This window comes from Epargyreus clarus, unplaced genomic scaffold (genome assembly GCF_041222505.1).
Source record: "Epargyreus clarus isolate Ecla_fem2 unplaced genomic scaffold, WU_Ecla_fem_2.2 ptg000009l, whole genome shotgun sequence".
Classification (NCBI taxonomy): domain Eukaryota; kingdom Metazoa; phylum Arthropoda; class Insecta; order Lepidoptera; family Hesperiidae; genus Epargyreus; species Epargyreus clarus.
The window spans coordinates 13,026,967-13,048,490 of NW_027332217.1; positions in this window are offsets into that span (position 1 = coordinate 13,026,967).

A 21,524-nucleotide genomic window follows, 5' to 3' on the forward strand; every position below is an offset into this window, starting at 1 on the left:
ATCTATGGGCAGCAGTAGCCACCTTCTATTAGGCTTTTAGTAAATAACATGCACTTTTTTACTTCTATAATCTAAAAAAAAATCTTTTCCAACTCGCTCATCGCTACTCACCGACAGTGGCACAGCTCAGCCATGCGCTTAATAAATCCTGAAGCAATGGAGCCCACTGCTTAGATTAAAATCGTAAAACGCGACAGCCGTAAACGCCTTAGCGCCTTAATCTCGAAGCCGTGTTATGAACGGGATAATGTTACTCGCAATTAGTTTGTACATTTGTTCTTTTTAATGAAGAATTCAATTTAAGGTAGTTGTTTTTAAGTAAGAATTAGCTGTTAGGAATTAGAAGTGCTGAACGTAGGGCTTATCTAAAAATGTGTTTTGCAATAGTCGCCGTCCTTAGCTCTGCATATATCTGCTGAAGGTGGTGGTTGTGGTTCGACTCCGGAGGCACAACCACCACAGCTATTTCTCCCTAATAACAGCAGTTTCTAGCGCTATTGTGCTCCGGTTGGAAGAGTTTAGAAAAGGAGATATACTTTTTCAAGGCTTTCCAAGTTAGTCCTCAGGGATAGCAATGCTTATGTGGTCGACCTCAAGTAGTATAGATCGAATCCAATCTTGTGTTGATGGCAAATGTCCATGGACGGAATTGGCCACTTTCTATCAGGTGCACTGCATTTTTTATAATTAGCAGTAGTAGAGTATGCAGTTCACCTAATTAAAAGTGGCAACTGCCGCCCGCAAATCTAGATGTATAATTTAAATGTCTACATGGCCGGAATCGAACCCAATATACCATACGTAATAAATTATTAAGGTGGCTACTGCGACACGCCGGTCATCAAACACTTTGTAAACACAAACAAAACGTAAACCAAAATAAAAAGCATGAAAATGAAACAATTATGCACGTAAATTAAGGCTACGTCTTCCTTAAGCGTGTTTTACACTGATAAAGTCATAAAGCGAAAAAATCCACTACGGAAGCTCTGTTTATAAAGGCGTGTTTAATTAAATCCCGAGCCAGTGGCCACAAGATGCGCTAGCTCCTTTATTTATTCAAAACTGCTACCTTAAATCTGTTACCGAGACTATTATGGTGAGTTATTGGATTTCTTGTGCTATTCATTGTAAATTGAAAGTGAAGTTAAAGTAAGGCTAGTAGGGCTGGTGTGGCGTATAGTAGTCGTTCTGTTAGTTGTTTTACTCCTTTGGTTATTTTTAGGGTTCCGTACCCAAAGGGAATAACGCAACCCTATTACTAAGACTCCGCTGTCTGTCCGTCTGTCACAGGGCTCTACCTCGTGAAATGTAATATATAGAAACTTATTTTTTTTAAAAGAGGGGAGTAGCAAGCGAGCTTGCAGTCCACCTGATAGAACTGTGACTAACCCTAAATTGAATAACTTCGCCATTTCCAGATGGTTGCTCCTATGACATAAGCGGCGACCATCGATTCCTCGATGGTTGTCTTATATGTAATATATATTAAGGTGCAGGAAGGGATACCGGCTGAGTTAAGTACCTATTAGGCAACCATCTTGATCCATCATCGTGGTCGCATACCGTCGTGAACACCAGATGGTGTGGTGAGTCTCAAGCTCACCTGGGCGGAGCCCGACGGGGCAACGCGCCTAGTGGACTCTGGTTGCGTTCCGTTGGAGAACCCGGAGTCCTCTACGCAGCGCCGAGGACGGCTACCGGGGTTTTAGTGCGGTAAGAATCGCACATAACCCCGTGCCGCTCCCACGGCAGAGGATACCTTTTCAAGGTTTCCCCCTCGTCAACAAAAGAGAAAAAAAAAGAAAAGGCGACCATCTCAGTTCTCGATCGCTGAACTGCTTCACGCTAAATATATGTACAGTGCGGCGGTAGTACTTCCCTGGTCGAACCATATTGGCTCTACCACCTTTCAGCTACATAACGATATGGTCATAAGGCCATAAGGTCATAGTCCACCACGCTGGCCAATATAAGCGCGTATTGGAATACTTCAAAACCTTTAAGAACGTTTAAAGATCAGCCGAGATACACCAAGCTAATTTTTCACATAGAAAACTTGTCCACAGCAGTGGAAAAGTAGGCTGAATGCTTTAAAGGAAATTCATTGCATCAGCCCTTGCCCTTAATAGGGAAAGTGTAGCATTTGAATGTCTGAGTGGACGCTTGGCTTCCGAAATTATTTTCCGTTTAATCAAAACCTGCTTCCGTCAAATTAATTCGATCCTCGTCAGACGAACGCCATTTGTAATTCAAAACGCAAAGTCAAAATTAAAAGTTTTCTTGTTTGTCCGCTTTCGATTTGTTTGCGATCTATCGGATGTAATGAGACCTCTTCACTGCCTTTTCCAAGAATTGTGTTTTTAGTTTGCAGAAAATTATTTAGTACGTAACTTTTTAAGCACTAAACGGAAAGTGTGTATGTATGTGATTTATACAGCCTATTCATAAATTTATTAGTCCCGCATGACTCAATTCTCTTGTATATTTAGTTTAAAATAGTCAATTATATATTCTCCTGTGAAATATTTTAGTGTACGAATTTCTTCCAAAATCAGCTATGTAATTTCTAAGATAAGCAGACATAGGTACACAGGAAAAAAGTGTCATTATGTAGAAAATAAGACGGAAGTCTAGAAAATTTGGAATCAAAATAAAAAGTCAAATTAATCAATTTAATTAGCAAATCCACATACAAGCGTACCCCATAAGTCCTTAAAGAAGTGGAGTATATTCGCAATTGGCTAGTGTGAACTGCGCTCTAGAACAAACCCAAAAGCATCCAAAAGTATTTAAATAAATTTTCAAGTCCATGAGACCGCCAAACCAAATTGGTTTTAAAATTTGTTTTTATTTACTAAAATAAATAAAAACAAATTTAAAACCAATTAAAAATAAATTCAATAGCTTATAACCCATGACCGTGCAAATTAAACTTTCACCCATTAGGGATTTATGGTGAAGGGAATTTCTCGACATGTTTTATCACCTCCAACTTAGGTAATTAATAAGACAGGTCGGAGCGAGCGGTCGACCAGAACTATTTGATCTAGCAAAAGTTGGAAATGCCGCTACCCTTTGTAAAACCATTTGCGACGAACAAAAAGTACCTACCCTTTACATATTAGTACATGTGGTAGTAATGGCCTTGTGGTATGAATTTGGTAACGTACGAAGTTTTAGTTTACGAAATTATGACTGTTTTTGGTCTTTATTTTATTTTATTTTTTTATGATGAAGGAGTAGCAGACGAGCATGCAGTCTACCTGATGGTAGGTAACTGCCGCTATGGACCTCTCTAGTCAACCCCAGATATGATTAGTAATAATGTTACCTGAAGTCGGCGACAGATGCGTTGCTACTCTTGAAAACTAAGTTGGAACGCTTTGGAGAGTAGCGCTTAAAGCTGCTGTTATTAGACGTGAGGAAGTTAACAGTACCCTTACCATGAGTTACGTTTCGACAAATATGACTGTTTTGGTATTTGTTTACGTATTGGCCCATACAATTTCAAAGTGACACAATCCGCTAGGGGCGCTGATTGGAAATTGTATGGGCAAATACGTAAACAAATACCAAAACAGTCATATTTGTCAAAACGTAAAAACTCATGGGAAGGGTGCAGGTGTGATAAACCATAACATTTCTATTTCGCTCATAATTTTGAATTTGAGCGTGCCTCAGATTCGAACCTAAGACTCTTCGATTCAGTCACCGAACTTGCAACTTAAGTATACTTTTTACTTGAATTCATAAATAGCACGCTAGCGTCGCCGCCAGCGGAAGCTCCTTTGTAATCAACGCCATTTCTCTTTCATGAGCGATTTATCACACCCAATCCATTACCGTCTTCCGATTATTGTTGCCTGAATTATTTATGGGCTCATTTATGCGCCGCGAGAAAACCTGCCCAGACCGGCATAATTGCCTAGGCATTATCTATCTGACATACTTATTAATTCTGGTATGAAAAGACGTTGTGTTTACGTCTTTTTGTACTAGACTATAATGTGTCTGGTTAATTGTTTGAAGGTGTTGAACGATTGTTAGTGATCATAAAAGGTGTATCATAAAATAACATTTTCTATCTTTACAGCTTCAAAGTATCTCTGTATGAGTGCCAAGAATACAAAGGTGGTAGGATTGAGGAATATGATTTAACTCCTGCTGCGCTACCACCACACCTATTACTGCCTCATAATAACAGTGTTATGCGCTGCTGTGTTTTGTTTTGAAATCTTTGGTAAAGAAGACATACTTTTCCAAGGCATTCCAGGTTAGTCTTCATGGGTAGTGGCGCATCTGTGGCCCAACTCAGTTAAAAATTTAATCTTATCTGTGGTTGATTACAAGAGTCCATGTACAGCCATTTACCATCTGATATTCTTATATTAAAGTATCCAAACATCTAGACTCTAGTTTTCTATTGGGTTGAAACTGAATCGGAAAACCTGCCCAATATTCTGCCCTTATTCCAATAGAAGGCTAATGTTTTTAAAACTGCAAATAATTTCGGTTGCGATCACAATATCAAAGGGAAAATCTTTAAATTTTAATGTTAATCTTTATATCTTTAAACTTAATATATTAAGTTCTAAGTAAGAAGACAAAAGCCTAAGTCCCATCAATGTGATTCTTAAATTGTCCCGTAAATCCTTATCTTCCACCATTAAATGTTCACCCGATAGGCAACCTGTACAAAACAAAGGATCATAAAATGTGGAAGTGTTAAACAATGTTATCAACGCAAAGTATCGTGTAACCTACCACCCTAAATTTCATGGTGTTGGTAAAGGTGGTGGTATATTGAGTTTAATTTGCATCGTAATTGTGTAATTTTGTCTGTCAGAATTTCTGACTTCTGGGACTTTCGTGTGACTGTTTTTGTCACTTATTAATAGAATATTACAATACAATTAATATTTATGTGAAGATAGTTGACATCGTTTCAAAATAATATGATGAATTCCGAATATCCTTCTTTCTCTATCCTGTTTAAATATAGTGAAAAAAAAATCAATCCAAACTTTAATTAATTTAGTTTTTCATTTGATACTTATTTCTAGCTCATCTTTTGAATAGTATCAGTCTTAGATTTTAATGTAATGGTTTAAGATACCTGTAGGTAAGTTTCTAGTATAGTTGTGTCTCTGACGAGAAAGGTACAGAGTTAGAAAGACAAAATACAAGAGAAATTATTTGTAGAAACAATTATACACAATACTGTATGTTCTCCAGCTAGTATTGAAAAGATTATCTGTAAAACTGATATTGACTATTACTTAAAAGAGATACCATAAGTGGTTATTTCAAATGAGAAGATCTAAGTACAAATATAGAAGTCTCATGATGCCTCGACCCTTAATATCAAGCGAATGGCAAGTTTAGGGGCGGTTATGTTACACTTAATTGTTCGTAAAACCAAAGTTTTCGGGCGATAACACCCCATGAATAAATATTTATATATGTTACATGGAGTTTGCATTTGTAGTTGGGTACAGGGAGAATCCGATGAATGCATTAAGGAATATACAAGGACACGACCGTTAGGGGTCCTATAAAGTGTTCAGAAACTAAAGTAGATGGAATCTCTTTACTTTGTATTATATACATTTTTAAGTTTTGTTATGAGTTTCCGTGTATAACAAAATTTTACATAGTTTCTTATTTGAAAAGTGAATATTGATTGTGTGTGGTAAGGAAGACATACTTTTCCGAGGCGTTACAGCTTAGTCCTCAGGGGTAGCGGCGCATCTATGGCCGACCTCAGGTAGGAATATCTAATCCTGGGGTTGATTACAGATGTCCATGGGCGGCAGTAGCCACTTAACATCAGGTGGACTGCATGCTCGTCTGCTATTCCTATATTATATAAAAAAGTAAAGTATTGTTAATGTGTAAGAATTCACACATCGTCATTCAATTTGATTTAATCTTATACAAATTAGCAAGTCGGGTTTTAAACCCTTAAACCTTTACCGTTTTTATTTGGAGAATACGTCTGTGTGCTATACATTATCATTTTCATCCTAAATGTAGTTTTATAGTCTGCATTAAACGTGCTACATATCAACTTGAACATAACAAATTGTCAGTTTCATGTGATATAAACAACAAAGTACGACTTTGTTGTTTAGAGGTAAAAGTTATAGCAACAACAAAATGTAGTATTTGCGTAACTTAGTAACACTGTTTATATAAATACACTTATTTTAAAGTAAAATGTTAAATAATATGATATTATGTTTCTCATCTGTACAAAAGCAGTGATTAGTGCATACCACCGTTTTGATTTCTAAGTTGCGGGCCCGATATAAATCACAGAGGCACACCTCTGATTTTGTATATTATGTGCTTAGGAACTTAAAATATTTTTCACGCGTTATAACTGTAAAAATTTCTGTCTAAAGAGTTCTCTAAAAAGTTCCTAAGAGTGTGTAAATTCTACTAATCTGTAATTGTTTATCATGAAATAAGGTATAGCTTAAACCATTTTCGAAGGTAGTAGAACCCTTTGTGGTTCGACTCCGGCGGCACCACCGCCACACCTATTTCTGCCAAATGACAGCAGTATTAGCAGTATGTGCAGCTTTGATCCGTTTTGAAGGGTGTGGTAACGGAGACATAGTTTTCGAGGGTTACCAGCTTTGTCCTCAGGGGTAGCTGAGCATCTATGGCCGACCTTAGGTAGGAATACCTAATCCCATCTGGGGTTGATTACAGATGTCCATGGGCGGCAGTAGCCACTTACCATCTGGTGGACTGCATGCTCATCTGCTACTCCTATATTATAAAAAAAATATTCTAAGGGGAATTAGGCTCCCAACAGCAAGACAGTAATGAGTCGATGATAAAATTCATCTCTCGGTTGTTTCTATGGATTGCCGTTATCAACATAATCAACTATGTATATTGTAGTAGATAAATAATGTCATAAAAAGACGCTTTCGTCTTTTGAACTTAATTCCTATAAATACTTTACTAACTAATATTTTTGTTAGTAGCCAATCATAGCTTTATACTATGAATAAACAGCAAATTTACTTTATTATTTGCAAAGCTAATCACACTAAGATCCCTTCACATTTATGACAGAGCTAAGACTTTAGAGGCGTTCATCTTAATCGTCTTACAACTTGCTCATAGTGGATTAACAGTAATAAATACTTTGGAAATGTATTTAATCTCTTTGAGTCCTTTGGAGAGCTATAATGTAATGTATATCTACACAATGTACGACTTTAAGTGACGACCTGCGTGGCGGAGCGGTCACCATACCAGACCAGTTCCACAGCATACGCGCAGAGGGTCCCAGGTTCGATCCCCGGCCAGACAGAAACCTAAATGGTGAATTAAGGTTTCTGTTTCTGGGTCTGGGTGTTTGTGCATTTGTCTCTGTGTGCCATAGTACCCACGAGACAGTTAATCCTAGTGTGGGGTTGTGAGTGTAGAAAGCGTTATTTTTTAATGTAAAGTAGCTTGCGCGAATCACTGTGGGTTTGATTTTGTTGTATGAGACATAAATGTGTAGCGCCACTGCTATACAGTATTGTCGGTGGTTGCAGACGGTCGCCGCTCGTCGCCAGCAATCGACAGGACACGATTGCTGGTGGTCAGCGACTGTCCACGACGGTTGCAGACTGTCGAGAGCCGTTGCCGGCGACTGCCAACGACTGTCGCCACGCATCGCTGGCCACTGTTCCCCATCGCTGGCGAGGGCTGTCGTTCATATATTAGCGTATTGTCACTTATTTGTTAGTTCTTTAACAGAATTGTATTTTGTTATTGCGGTGTATTGTTTCTTGGAAGTAAATTTCGAAGTTGGAAGTAAGTTTCGTAGAAGTAAAGAAGACACCACCGCAGTTGATAATATAGTGCTTATGTGTTCTGACCATTTTGAGAGGCATGGTAAGGTGCAATACTAAAGGAAGTTGACTACAGGCGTCCATAGATGGTAGTAATTATTTATCATAATGTGGAAAATGAACAACTTTTAAATAAAAGTTAGCTTTTTGGAATAATAAGTACAAAGTAGTATAAATTCAACATCGGTCTCTTATCATTAACATAAGTTTGAATGCCAATAAAGAAGTTGCCTGCGCAATAACAATAGTAGCAGCAAAATATTTAGTACCCGGAACGCAGTTCAAAGTTTAATGCAGCGACTCCTGAATAGTTATGGCTTTGGTGGGGTTACCATGGTTTCAGAATTTTATGGATATGTCCAGTTGAAATGAAGCATTACAAATTCACTTAAAAATAAGTCACCCACAATTCAATAGTGTTATATTGATTATAATTATGTACTTTTGTTTAAAAAGTATTTATTTAAAAACTCTTTTACCCGGCACGTGAATAGCTTAAGAAATTTACAGAAGATGACCGACGATAATTATAATAATATAGATTTTTTCATTAAAATAACAGTGACAATATAGACATTAATAAGTAATTATTTGTATGATTATAAAAAAAAAATGGTTTTCATCTATTAACAAATCATGAGCTTCTATGAATTTAGTTTTACTGTTTTTGTTTTCGTAACTGTGGAATAACATAACATGTTAAATGAATTATATTTTTAATAAAGTAACTACAGATAATAATAATAGAAATCTACATGAGACAAATAAAATTGACCTTTTATGTTGATAATGGTGGTGGTGATGTGGTGATGGTATTTCAAAAAGTGCTCCATATGAATCAATTTTGAATAAATGAGATTTGATTTGAGATTTGAAACGGGACTGTCTCACAAGCCACAATGATGTTGGTGTCCGTACTCCAAACTAAATGCAAAAGGCCGAGTTGCCGCTACCAGTCGGGAAGAACGAATTAAACCAACTCACTGAAGGACGACATGCTTTGTGGAAAGCGTTCAGCTGTCTACTGGTGAACTGAAGTTTAATTAAACAACACATACATACGCACATACATACATATACGCATACGCACGCGTATTCTTCGTATGTGATCGATTTGAAGTGGCTAGGATAAAGTGGGAAACAACATTGAGGTGTAAGATGCAGCCAGAAAAGTTAGTGTCAGCAATGATAAAGACAAAGGAGGCATGGGACGCGACAAACATCTATGCGACAGAAGTCCTCAACTACGTGTCCAAGAAAGAGAAGGAGCTCGAATGACTGGTAGCCAAGGAATAGATGAAAACAGCGTATAAACAGCTAAGACCTTCCCCCGTGAAGAAATACTTAACGGTGATCCCACGGGGAACAACGAAGGCAGACGAGAGAGGCGGTTTTTTAGTCGGTACAGGTCGCTACCAGGCCAAGTCCGACATACGGGGTCCAAAACATCTAGACCCTATGATACGTAATAGTATATTTCCACTCAGACATACACACACACATACATACATACATTCATACGTACGTACATACATATATACATACATACACACATACATACATACATACATACATACATACATACACGCATACAAATATATAATTTAACACGTACTGCATAAACATGATTTCTTTTGATGAAAAGAATTTAGGATAAAATTTAAATCTTTGTATGAAAAATAATAAATACAATTCATTTAATGGTCCAACACGCCTAGGTGTGTGACGTAAAGCTAATAAATAATGTTAACCGCACCCAAGCGGTGACTTGTGATACCAATTGGCTCTTCAAGGGTAGAATGAGTAACTTCATATTACTATTTAACTCAAGAAGTAGGCCTTTTAAATTATAGGTCAAAACATATAAAATGTCTACGCAATATTTCGTTCTCATTCCTTACATTTAGCATTCCACAAACTTGTTACCTCTCATATTTCCATCTATATACTTTCAGAGAATCACTCCAAATGCCATTCGAATCTTGTAGCCAGAATGTCTCTATTTGCTCTCCTAAAGAAAACGTATAACAAAGAAAACAAATACCAAGCGACAGACACAAATATTTGTCGTTTTATCGTATAAGGTGAGGGGGATACACGGGTGCGTTTATATAGATGCAGGTTTTCTGCCTACAACCGGTATGCTCTTCGTAATCACGTAGTATTTACTAAAGGTGAATCTGCTTTTATAATTGCTATAAACCATTAGAAACTGGGTTAGATCAAGTATCTGTTTTGTCCTGAAATGTTTCCTTAAATTTAAATTTTCATCGATTGCCCGAAAATAAAGTAATTGACTACCTTGGTTTTCACCATACAGTCTAATGTTAGTAAGGTGTACATGATCAATCCATTACGGTCCCACGTATTCTCCAACGTATCTCCAGTATTTGTTTGCACCGCGTACTTAAATACTTCGGTCATATAGCCCGAAGAAATAATGACAACCTGGAAAAACTACTGGTGACGGGGAAGGTGGAGGGCAAAAGACCCAGAGGACGCAGCCCAAAACGATGGTCAGACCAGGTATCGGACCATCTAAAGATACCGGTCAGCGAGGCGATACACCAGGCCACTAATCGCAATCTCTGGAAAGACGCTATAAAGCAAAGAAGTCACGATCCGATCCTCAGCATTGAGAGACCGACTACAGGGAGAGAGAAGGTCCCACTCGTGGGAATTGGTCTCCCCTTAAAATTGAAAAGATTATCCCACTTGCCTACCGTAATAGAGTTTGACCTAAATCCTTCTTACTCTGACAGGGGTCGGTCGGTCTGCCCAAAAGTGACAATGGCCGATGAGTATAATGAGTGAAACAACAATAAATAGATTGCCTTCTTATCGGCATGGGAGACTATATGCTTCTTTATAAATGGAACTAAATATATTACGGAATTCAAGGAATACATGCAAACTTTCATATGAAGGCAGTACGCAATTCAGCAATTTGTATAACGTTATTTTATAGCTTTAATATAACAAGAGGTTCCGTTTGTGGTTCCATTCCCGTGTTTTCGTCCCCTCTTATACTTTTTTCCTACATACCCTTAACACAAATTAATTTCAATATATTTTTTTTAAGTTAACTCAAAATCGGTTCAGACAATTTTTAATAAGTAAGACATATAACGTAAGAGACAAAAATCGTGTTTTTGAAGTTTGATATAAAGTAACTAAAAGAGCTCTCCTTCAAAGCCGGCGAAGCATTGGCGACTCCTCTGGTGTTGCAAATGTTCATAGGCGACGTTGATTACTTTCCATCAGGTAGCACGTCTGCTGTATCGTTAGGCTCAAACATAAAAAAAAGTAAACTTTTCAATACCAAAAACAATAAAACAGTCAATTGATGGGTATTTATAGACAGTTACACAAATTGTATGTATATGTTAATGTATAGGTGAAGGTTGTAACTATACGTAGTTAGGGAAGTGTTGACAACGAAGTAAGCTTATTTACAATGACAACGGCCCACGTATTTTGGAGTTTGTAGCAAAGTTTTTGTGTTACCCCTACTATGTGTTAAGTGAAAGTGAACGATTTTTAACCGACTTCATTATTATATTAACATAAAAATATTATTTTCACTCGGAAGATTACTAAAAGAAAGTTGATACAATAATGTTGACTTTGTTATTTGACTCGAATATTTTACTCATATTTGGTATTTATGAAAAATATGTTTGTGTTGTAACCTGTTCATCTTTTTTTCCATTTCAAGATGTTCACTGCGGCCCATAAACATTTGTAACGTCATAAAAAATGAGAAGGATAAGGTCACAATCCACCGCGTTGGCCAAGTGCGAATTTTTTTAAGATTTCTCAGGCATGCAGGTTTTCTCACGATGTTTTCCTTCGCCGTTTAAGCAATTGTAATTAATTAATTAATTTCTAATACGCACATATTCGTTGAAAAATCATTTGATCAGGGATTTGAATCCCAGACCCCCGATCAAGAAGGCGTGTTTCTTAACTACACTACTGCAGGATGAGAATTGCTCAAAAAAGTAAAACAAAATTCATTGAAATCATATTTTTTCAGTGACATTTAAGAATATACGACAGATATGAAACTAAAGTCGATTCAAACTCGAACGTAAAACCCAAGTATCCCAACAACAGTAACGCCATCTGTTGTTCAGTGTTTAGCGTATTCAGGAGTTCTCATTCCGTCGCTCATTCATTTGTTTACTTTTTCGTTAGCTCCCTCCAACGTCGCATTGTGCAAATTGTGATTAAAACTTTGTATTTGTGACAATGACATCCGAATTTAACGAAATTACGTAGGAGCGTTCAAATTTTCGGGGATTTATTTTTGTTAGAGGCGTTGAACACTCAAGCATAGCCTCGTTTTAGAGTATTTGTATTGTAGGTTCCAATTACCTTAAGGCATAATTTTTCGTTTAGATTCCTATAAGGTAGGGATTATACCCGGGACGGTTTGGGTGGTAGATTAGTAAGTTAACTACGATACAATACAATACAATACAAAACTCTTTATTGTACACCAAAAATAAAAGTAAAACATACAAAATTTTACAAATAAACTAATGTACAATTGGCGGCCTTATCACTAAAATAGCGATCTCTTTCAGCTCTTCAGCAACTATTTACTTCTTGCACAAGAAATAAAAAATAAAAGATTCAGGCTAGGGCTGTACAAAGGTATACCTATAATGAAGCAAGAGTCATACTTTAAGTATGTCAGCAGCTAGAGTGGAAGACAGAGTACTTAAGAATAAAAAAGAGAGGAGAATATATAAATAAGGAAATAGTAGTACACTATAAAAAAAAATTGTAGAATAATAATGTTTCCTACATTCATAGCCGTATTTTAGGATTATTCCTCTGTCGTGCGTCCCATAGAAATACCCATAGACAACTCACGCAAACTCAGATTAAGAATAGAAACTAAAATTAATTGACCGGGGATCGAACCTGTAACCCATTTAGTTCAGGACATTACAGTAACCGCTTCTCCAACCAGGTCGTTGTACTGAAAGGATCATTTAATATGCTTAAGATCGTATCTGATTGATTTCAGATAAGGCTCCGATATATCTGGGGTCGATGACTTCACTGTAGACACCACTATGCACCTGGGGAGGTAAGTGCTTTCAGTTTCTATTAAAAACGAAAATGTGTTTATGAATTAACCATTTTACATTTTAAACAACATCTATTGAAAGTCAAGCAAGAATGAAAATTCAATTCTTACAGCAAGGCTATTAAGATAGCCCACACAACGATAACCTAATCTTATCATTCACTTTTTGCAAATCCGAATCAAATATCGACTCTACGTAACGCCCCGAGGAAATTAAAGATTCTATCCGTAGCTAGAACTTAATCCCTCTGTAATACTTAGCCGGAAAATTGCAAATTAAAAGGCTTGTCTTTCAGAGTAAAGTCAGCTCTACACGCTAAAAGTAGAGTTAGGTTTCCCTCGATTGTGTTGTAAGCGGACAAAGATAAAAAACGCTGATTTCCACCGAAGGTTCTATATGAGGTCAATTAATGAATGCCTACACTGGCGACGCTATCGAGAGGTTATTGTGGTTTTATGTCAATGCTGTAATGAGAATGGCTTGTTAGTGTAATTGTGGTAAGCAAGATTGTTAATTGTCATTTTAAATTACATACTGCTTATATTATAAACATATTTTAATATAACGCATACATACGGAAAAAATACAGTGGCTGTGAAATTACAGTACATGACGTATATTTTATTCCTGACAACATAACAAATAAATAAATATTAATCAACTTACGTTAACAAAACTTATAAAAACTTACCAAACGGTCTGTCCAGTGTACATAAAATTTAAATAAAAGATAATGACAAGTATTTTTATATTAAAAGTAGTAACATAAAATATACTTAGCATTAAAACTAATTTATAACTTATATCATTGTCTGCTAAAATGTTCCTAAAAATTGCATTGCTTCGACAAAAGAATGGTTCGGCCGTGCCGCTTTTTTTTGCTCGACTTGGGGGGGCACTGTCGTGCCTCCAGATTACGCAAGTTCAACACTCGATTGATTGTATCGTATATATTCTCGCATTATAACGTTACGGTTAAGTGTATATTGATTACGCACTTAACCTACTTAACTGTTCGACAACGCTTCCGTTACGAAGCTATTGTCTGCTATAATTAAGTTTGAATCCTTTTCATATTGAAGTTTTTTGTAAGCAAGTGTTGATTGGCGAACACATTTGTAACAGAAACTATAGCTAATGATTTGATTTTGTTGTTGAAAATGATTTTGTTTTAATTTCGCAACAAATACTTAAGAAGTAATTTTCTTACGAACAAAAAATAAAATAACACGACCTTATGGGTTTCACCTACTTTTCGATGTAATTTTGGTATTTATTTTGTACTTTCTGTAAAATATTCTATCTTTGTTTAAATTTGTCAAAATGTATTTAATAGCTTTAAGGATTACTTAGTTACAATTTTAAAATTGTTATTTGAAATTATTTTGTTATAACTATGTTTCGGACAGATAAAAAAAAATTGTAAGGAATATTTTTCAATATAATTAAATTAATTCAGTGCATGTTAATTCGTTACTTACACTTAATAATACAAGGATTACCATACTCTTTAAGATTCGCGTAGATAATTTATACCGTAATCATTCTTTCATAGGAAATATTGTTTTACATTTTTAAACGAAACAATACAAAAAAAATCAAAAAAACATTTTTATTCATATATCTTTTAATTCAGCGAAATTTATATTCAGTTCCAAAGCAATAAATTGAACCGCTTAAATAATTTACGATTTACGACTATTACGTTGAAATGTTATTCACGGGTACAATAAAATAAAAGCATTCGGTACAATAGTCGATTGGTGAACAATGTACCACTTTATATCATTTCCTACGAGCATTGTACCATTGCGGACAAAGTAAAGTCTTTATATTCCTGTAAATGAATGGTCAATTTCACAGGAGTTACAAAGGTTATAAATGTGTAAATTGTTTCCGTTCTCTATTGGACTATAAATAAAGTTGTGTGAGTTTTACAGTATGATACGAAATATAGAGAATTTCAAAGTAGTAGTAACATTATGACAGCTTGATTTTTACATATTTCTAATTTTTATCAAAAAATAATTGAAGTGAAACAAGTGAAAAACGGCCTAGATATAGAATGCCTTCAGAATGACATCGACAACATTCAGCAATGGTGTACCAAAAATAAAATGTCTCTAAACATATCCAAATGTCAACACATTAAATATTCCAGGAAGCGCTCCAAATTACAATCTGAATACTTTATTGACGGAAATAGACTACTAGAAGTTCCTATTGTCCGGGACCTAGGCATTCAATTAGACAGTAAATTACGATTTTCGGAACATATTGATAAAATTATAGCTGAAGCTAATAGATCCTTAGGTTTTATATTAAGAAGCACCAAAGGTTTTAAAAAACCTAGCACTGTCATCAAACTTTATAATTGTTACGTGCGGAGCAAGTTGGAATACTGGTACAGCGTGGAACCCACATTATAAGGTACATAAAGAAAGAATTGAAAGAGTGCAAAAGAAATTAGTCCGCAGTTTAACATACCGTTTTAAAACTTCCAACAGTATTGAGACATATAAAGACAGATTGAAGCATTTCCACCTGCAGGAGCTATCGACACGCCGAACTCACTTCGACGTTATATTCCTTCATAAATTATTGAATGGTGACATTGACTGTCCATCTCTACTAAATAAATTTAAATTTAAAGTTCCTACTAGAGCACCACGTCACAAATGCAACCTCTTTACTCCTAAACCCTGCAAAACTAACCTCGGCCATTATTCACCCGTAGTGCGCATATTACGCTTGTATAATGAATGTACAAAAAAAATTCCCGACATCGACATTAATTTCGACGGACGCGCCAAATTTCAATCCAAACTAGTCAAGTGTGACGTACTTTCAATTTAAAATATAATAGATATTGTACAACGTTAGCTTAGCCTTATATTAATAATCACTGCTATCGAATACTCATACTCATTTGTAACCATCTTTTACTATAAATTGTATTTAAAAATCATAGTTTGTAACACATAGCATGCTGTGATTACCTTTAATTATAAGAACAGTTACCTATGCCAAAAAGATTCAATGTATACCTTATAATTGTGTCATCTGTGTCTTATGTTGGTAATCCATAAATAAATAAATAATTTCTACACTCACACAAGGATTCCCTGTATCGTGGGTGCCATAGACACACATAAAAACATATACACAAACACCCAGACCCAGAACAGATATCTAAATTCGTAATTCAGATATCTGTCTGGCCGGGGATTAAACCCAAAACCCCTTGCGCGTCAGATCGGTATGGTGACCATTTCGCCACGCGGGTCTTTTATATAAACATATTATTAGAAAGTGTTAGTACCCTCTTTACTACCCTTCGAGATGTACTAGAATATTTCTGCCTAATAGTAGCAGTATAACACTGCTCCTGTGTTCTGTACCCTTACCCTGAGTTTTTTACCTTTTGACAAATATAACTGTTTTGGTGTTTGTTTACGTATTTGTCCATATCATTTCCAATCAGCACCCCTAGCGGATTGTGTCAGAACTTAGAAATTGTATGGGCCAATACGTAAACAAATACCAAAACAGTCATATTTGTCAAAACGTAAAAACTCACGGTAAGGGTACTGGTTTGACGATTGTGGTTAAGTCCTCCTTTTTAGGCGTTACAACTTAGTCTTCAGGGGTAACGCATCTATGGCCGAACTTACGTAAAAATCTAATCTCATTTCAATTATATCAGGGATTGATAAGAGATAGCCGCAAATACTCTATAATAAAATAAAAATATGCTTTCTATATAAATCGTAAAAAATCCAACCATTTGTGTTTTCAATCGCTTTTCATATTCGTACACATTTAGTATTCATCGCTGCCGTACTTAAGCTCTCGGAACTACTATTATTGTCGTTTATATTCATAAAACATGAAATTCTTGGAAGTTTCCTCAAACGTTTACACTTCATTGCTTACACAGTTACACACCTTATCGGAAGTGGGTGCATGTGACGCCTACTAACGGTTCTCGATTGCAACTCACGGTTTTCTCACTAATGGGATTACCGTATTTTTTATTGGGGAATATTTCCGCACACAAATGAAATGAAGAAGATATGTTTTCCTTGTCAAAGTTTTAAATATTTATTTAATAAAATTAAGTAAATAAAAATAATAATAAAACAAATTTTAATTATTTTAAACGAATGTCTAAATTAATGAATTTTAAAGAAAAGTAAACGCATTTTACATTTCAAATGTGGTTTGATTCATGTATATTATGGAAGTGACATAGGCATTTTTTAAACTTTTTATTTTTATTAATTATTAGTTATGTATATGACTTTCCTAACATTACTATAAAAATATATAATAGATTTCTATCAAAAAGAATCGATACGAACGATACAAAAATACATGACAAATACATTCCAATTCAGCAACGACAGCCAAAACCTGATTGATGACAAGCGAAACATTCGTATTGCGACAAACAAAATAAATCTTATCTTTCTTGACACGATGGTAGGGCCGCGAAAATAATATATCTTGTATAAGTAATCCCATGACATCCAAGGGGGATTTCCGATATACAAATTCGGTTTCCTCGTAATTTTTCCTGTAGAACCAGTTTGGGGGTTGAAATAAGTTGTAACTCTACATCGTTTTTCATTTTGGGGTACGTAGTAGGTATCGGTATTGAGATATTTCAAAGAAATGTTCGATGACGTATTGCTATAGGCAAGATAAATTCGTAAATGTGGTGTAATGGTTAAATAATAAAACTAAAATGGTTTTGAATGATCGTAGACCTATTATTTCTAACGTAAAGCTGTTCTTGTGCATCAATGGAAGGTTTGAGACGCTGGATGACTTCCAGTGGAATTCCTTTTCTGTACAGAGATGGTTACAAATGTTATGGGCGGCTGTGACTACCATCAAGTGGATTGCATGCTCGTTTGATACTCCAACTTTAAAAAAAAACACTTTAAAGGTATTTTCGGTGATAAAAATGTAATTAAATTCTCCGATAGGAAGTTCACAGTTCAAATCCATATACGAAATTTGTTTTTACTTACTTAACGGCGCAAAAAGTTAGCAATGAACTAATACATGAAGGTATATGAAGTCAACTTCTACAGTGTGATGGACTATGGTTAACAAAATCCCTCTTAATCTGAAACCCATGCCCAACAGTGGGTCAATAACGAGCTGATAAAAGCCATGGAATCTTGTTCCATGTTCGATCCTTGGTCTGACAGATTTCTACGAATTTATTAATCTAAATTAATCTGTAGGTATAATATTTTTTTATAAAATAAGTAGAAGTAGCAGACGAGCATGCAGTCTACCCTGTCTACCTGATGGTAAGTGGCTACTGCTGCCCATGGACATCTCTAATCAACCTCAAATAGGATTAGATATTCCTACCTGAGGTCGGCCACAGATACGCCACTACCCCTGAGGACTAAGCTAGAACGCCTCGGAAAAGTATGTCTCCTTTACCACACCCTTCAAAACAGAACACCGCAGCGCCTAACCCTGCTGTTATTAGGTAGAAATAGGTGTGCCGCCGGAGTCGAACCACAAAGGTTCTACCACCTTTAAAGGTATGTTACCTTTTAAGGTATGTCAACTAAAGCAAATCTATTAATTTATAGAAAACATATTTTCTTTCATGTATTATTTAAGATGTAATAATGAAAGTAGCCAACGATATTTATATAGAAAACATTTACGTCCTACATAAGATGTAATATTAAAACTAGTCCACGATATATCTAATTGGATCGAGATTGAGATATACCTTTCTAATCACGGATCTCCCTCAGGAAATTGGATTGGCGCTCAAATTAAGTTTAGCGGGATGACTTTTTTAATGTTACATTTTTCCGTCTTAATTTTTTTCTGAATTATTCAATCTGTTTCTCGTATATTCGTTTCTTTTTAAGATTCATGCAATCTTTTTTAAGATATGAATTATGTAAATAGGTATAATCAATTTATAAAGCGTCATATTTGAGTTTAGATATTTTTAGTATAAGATCCTTTTAAAGACTTCATGAGATTTTGTTATTTCTGATCATGATTTTGATATGGCAATGTGGCAATTCCAAGATTAACTAAACTTAAGGAACCTGAATAAATTGCATAAAACTACTTAAGCAAAATAAATATAAATATTATTATCCATAATATACCACCCTAATATAAGTATATCATGAAAAATAATGTAAAATTATATATGATCTTAGAGTTAATTATATATGATAGAGTTAATTATATATGAGTTAATTATATATGATATGTTCGGTTTAATTCTACCGACAATTGCTATAATATGGATCTCTTAATTAAGATGCAATTCTTCAAATGCCGGCGATGCATTTGCGATTACTCTTAAGTTGAAGATGACAAAAGAAAGGAATTCAGTATTTGCTACTATAATATTGTGCCTATTGTGCGCATACTTGCCGCAAACTTCACACTTCTACAAACCTTTGTCATCAAAAACTAAGCTACAAGAGCTTGCAAACCTACACAAACCATCAAACTCTAGCCACACATTTGAATCTGTCACAATTTGGCGGACGTGCGGACAATATATTTGTATCTCTTTCTTATAGCTTCTTAAGATCCTGTTGAAGGCCCTTTAATAAATCAACCGCACGTCTCAATTGCAAGGGAAACGGTTCATATTTTCCTAGATATTATTGTTTGCACTCACATCGGGGGGATGGTTTACGATTGTCGTAAAGTACGGCTATGAAGGCGAGTAATCGAGTTTGCGCCGTAGTAATGGCTTGCTTTCTCTTATTTTAGGCTTTGAAACGTGGAATGAACGCGGATATGATCATAATGCATCGTAATTTTAGGGGTGGAATTATATGGTTTTTGTTTTTTGTTATAAACTCAGTAGGTTTTGTTTGGGTCGTCGCGTCTGTAGTAATATTTTTGAGTTTTTTTCTGTTTACCATAAAATAAGTGTCAAAAATGCTTAATATTAATGTAGTTGGTTTAACACAAGCTTTGTTATAAGCTTGTGTTACAGAGTTATGCAAGAAATTCAAACCTATTCACATAATTAAATTTGAAATATGTTTAGCTGTGACGACGGTGGGTTACCTGTGATTGTTTGACATTACTTCTTAATTATCTTATAACAAGTACAGTAACTATTTAAACGAACATAAATTGTATTTGTGATTGCTAAGCTCATATTTAAAAACTCGACGAAAATACATTAATCTTAACACGTACATCTGCATACAAACAGCTCTTACAATCTCGTTACCGAATTCTTATCACCCTGTAGCAAATATGGGTCGGAATTGGATCAGCAAGGGTAGGCACCGACACTTATAATAGATATTTTCGGACCCCTCTACGAATTTTGAATTATCCCTCATGATCTGTCATATCTGCCGTTAGAATTTTACGTACAATTGGTTACATGATTGAAACTATTTGAATATTTTTGGGTGCAGTATTAATATCAATAAAATATTTTTTATATCACGGCGTGCGTAAATTGACGTTTTACGCACGCTTCGCGTGCGCAAAACCCCCATTTCCGACCCCGTAATATAAAATTTTATACAACACGCGGACGAAAAATGTTTTTCTGACTCGTGTGATTGCAGTCCTCGCCTGCGGCTCGGCCTGCAAACTCACACTTGTCAGAAAAAAATTTTTCGTCCTCGTATTGTAATGTACTATTTGCACATAACTATTTTGCAGATGAGTATTTTAACTTTTCTGTTATTAATATTCTATTAATGAATTTTCTTGATTTATTTACTCTTTATTTCCGAAGAATTGTGTTAATACATGGTTTATGATTGATTACAAAAATGTATTTGGAGATGTTTTAGCCAGAGATCGACCACAGATGAGTTGCATCTCCTAAGGACTAACTTGGACTAACAACTAACTTGGAACGCTTCGGATAAGTATTTCTCTCATACCACATCCTCGAAACCGGAACACAACGCTGAACACTTCTGTTGTTAGGCAGAAACAGGCGTGCCAATGTCGAAGTCGAACCATAAAGGGTTCTACTACGTTCTTATACTTATTTACGGATCGCGAAAAATGCCTTGCTTTACAACCGCCTATAACGAAAGCCCAGTCAAAAGTCAGCTCCTGTCCATATCTATTCATGAACCAACGTACAAGCTCTAACCAAAAAGACTACATACCACCTATTCTGACGTCACAGGGTTGTTTTTGCTCTGAGTTTATTCGCTAGGGTGTCTGCAATTTGGGTACCGTCCAGTGTGGTAATGGAGTGTAGTCGACGTAAAAAGCATAAATAGGTAGGATTTCGTTACTACACCCCAGTTTGCCAGCATGTGCCAAGTTGTGTATTTTGTATCTTCTCTTCTATATGTAGGAATGATTGTTTGTTTGGTTGCTTCGTATCTATACCAATATTATAAAGAGGAAAACTTTGTTTGTTTGTTTGATTGTAATGAATAGGCTTAAAAAACTACTGGACCGATTTTACAAATTCTTTCACCATTCGAAAGCTACATTATCCACGAGTAACATAGGCTATATTTTATATGAAACATATTTGATAAATAGATTT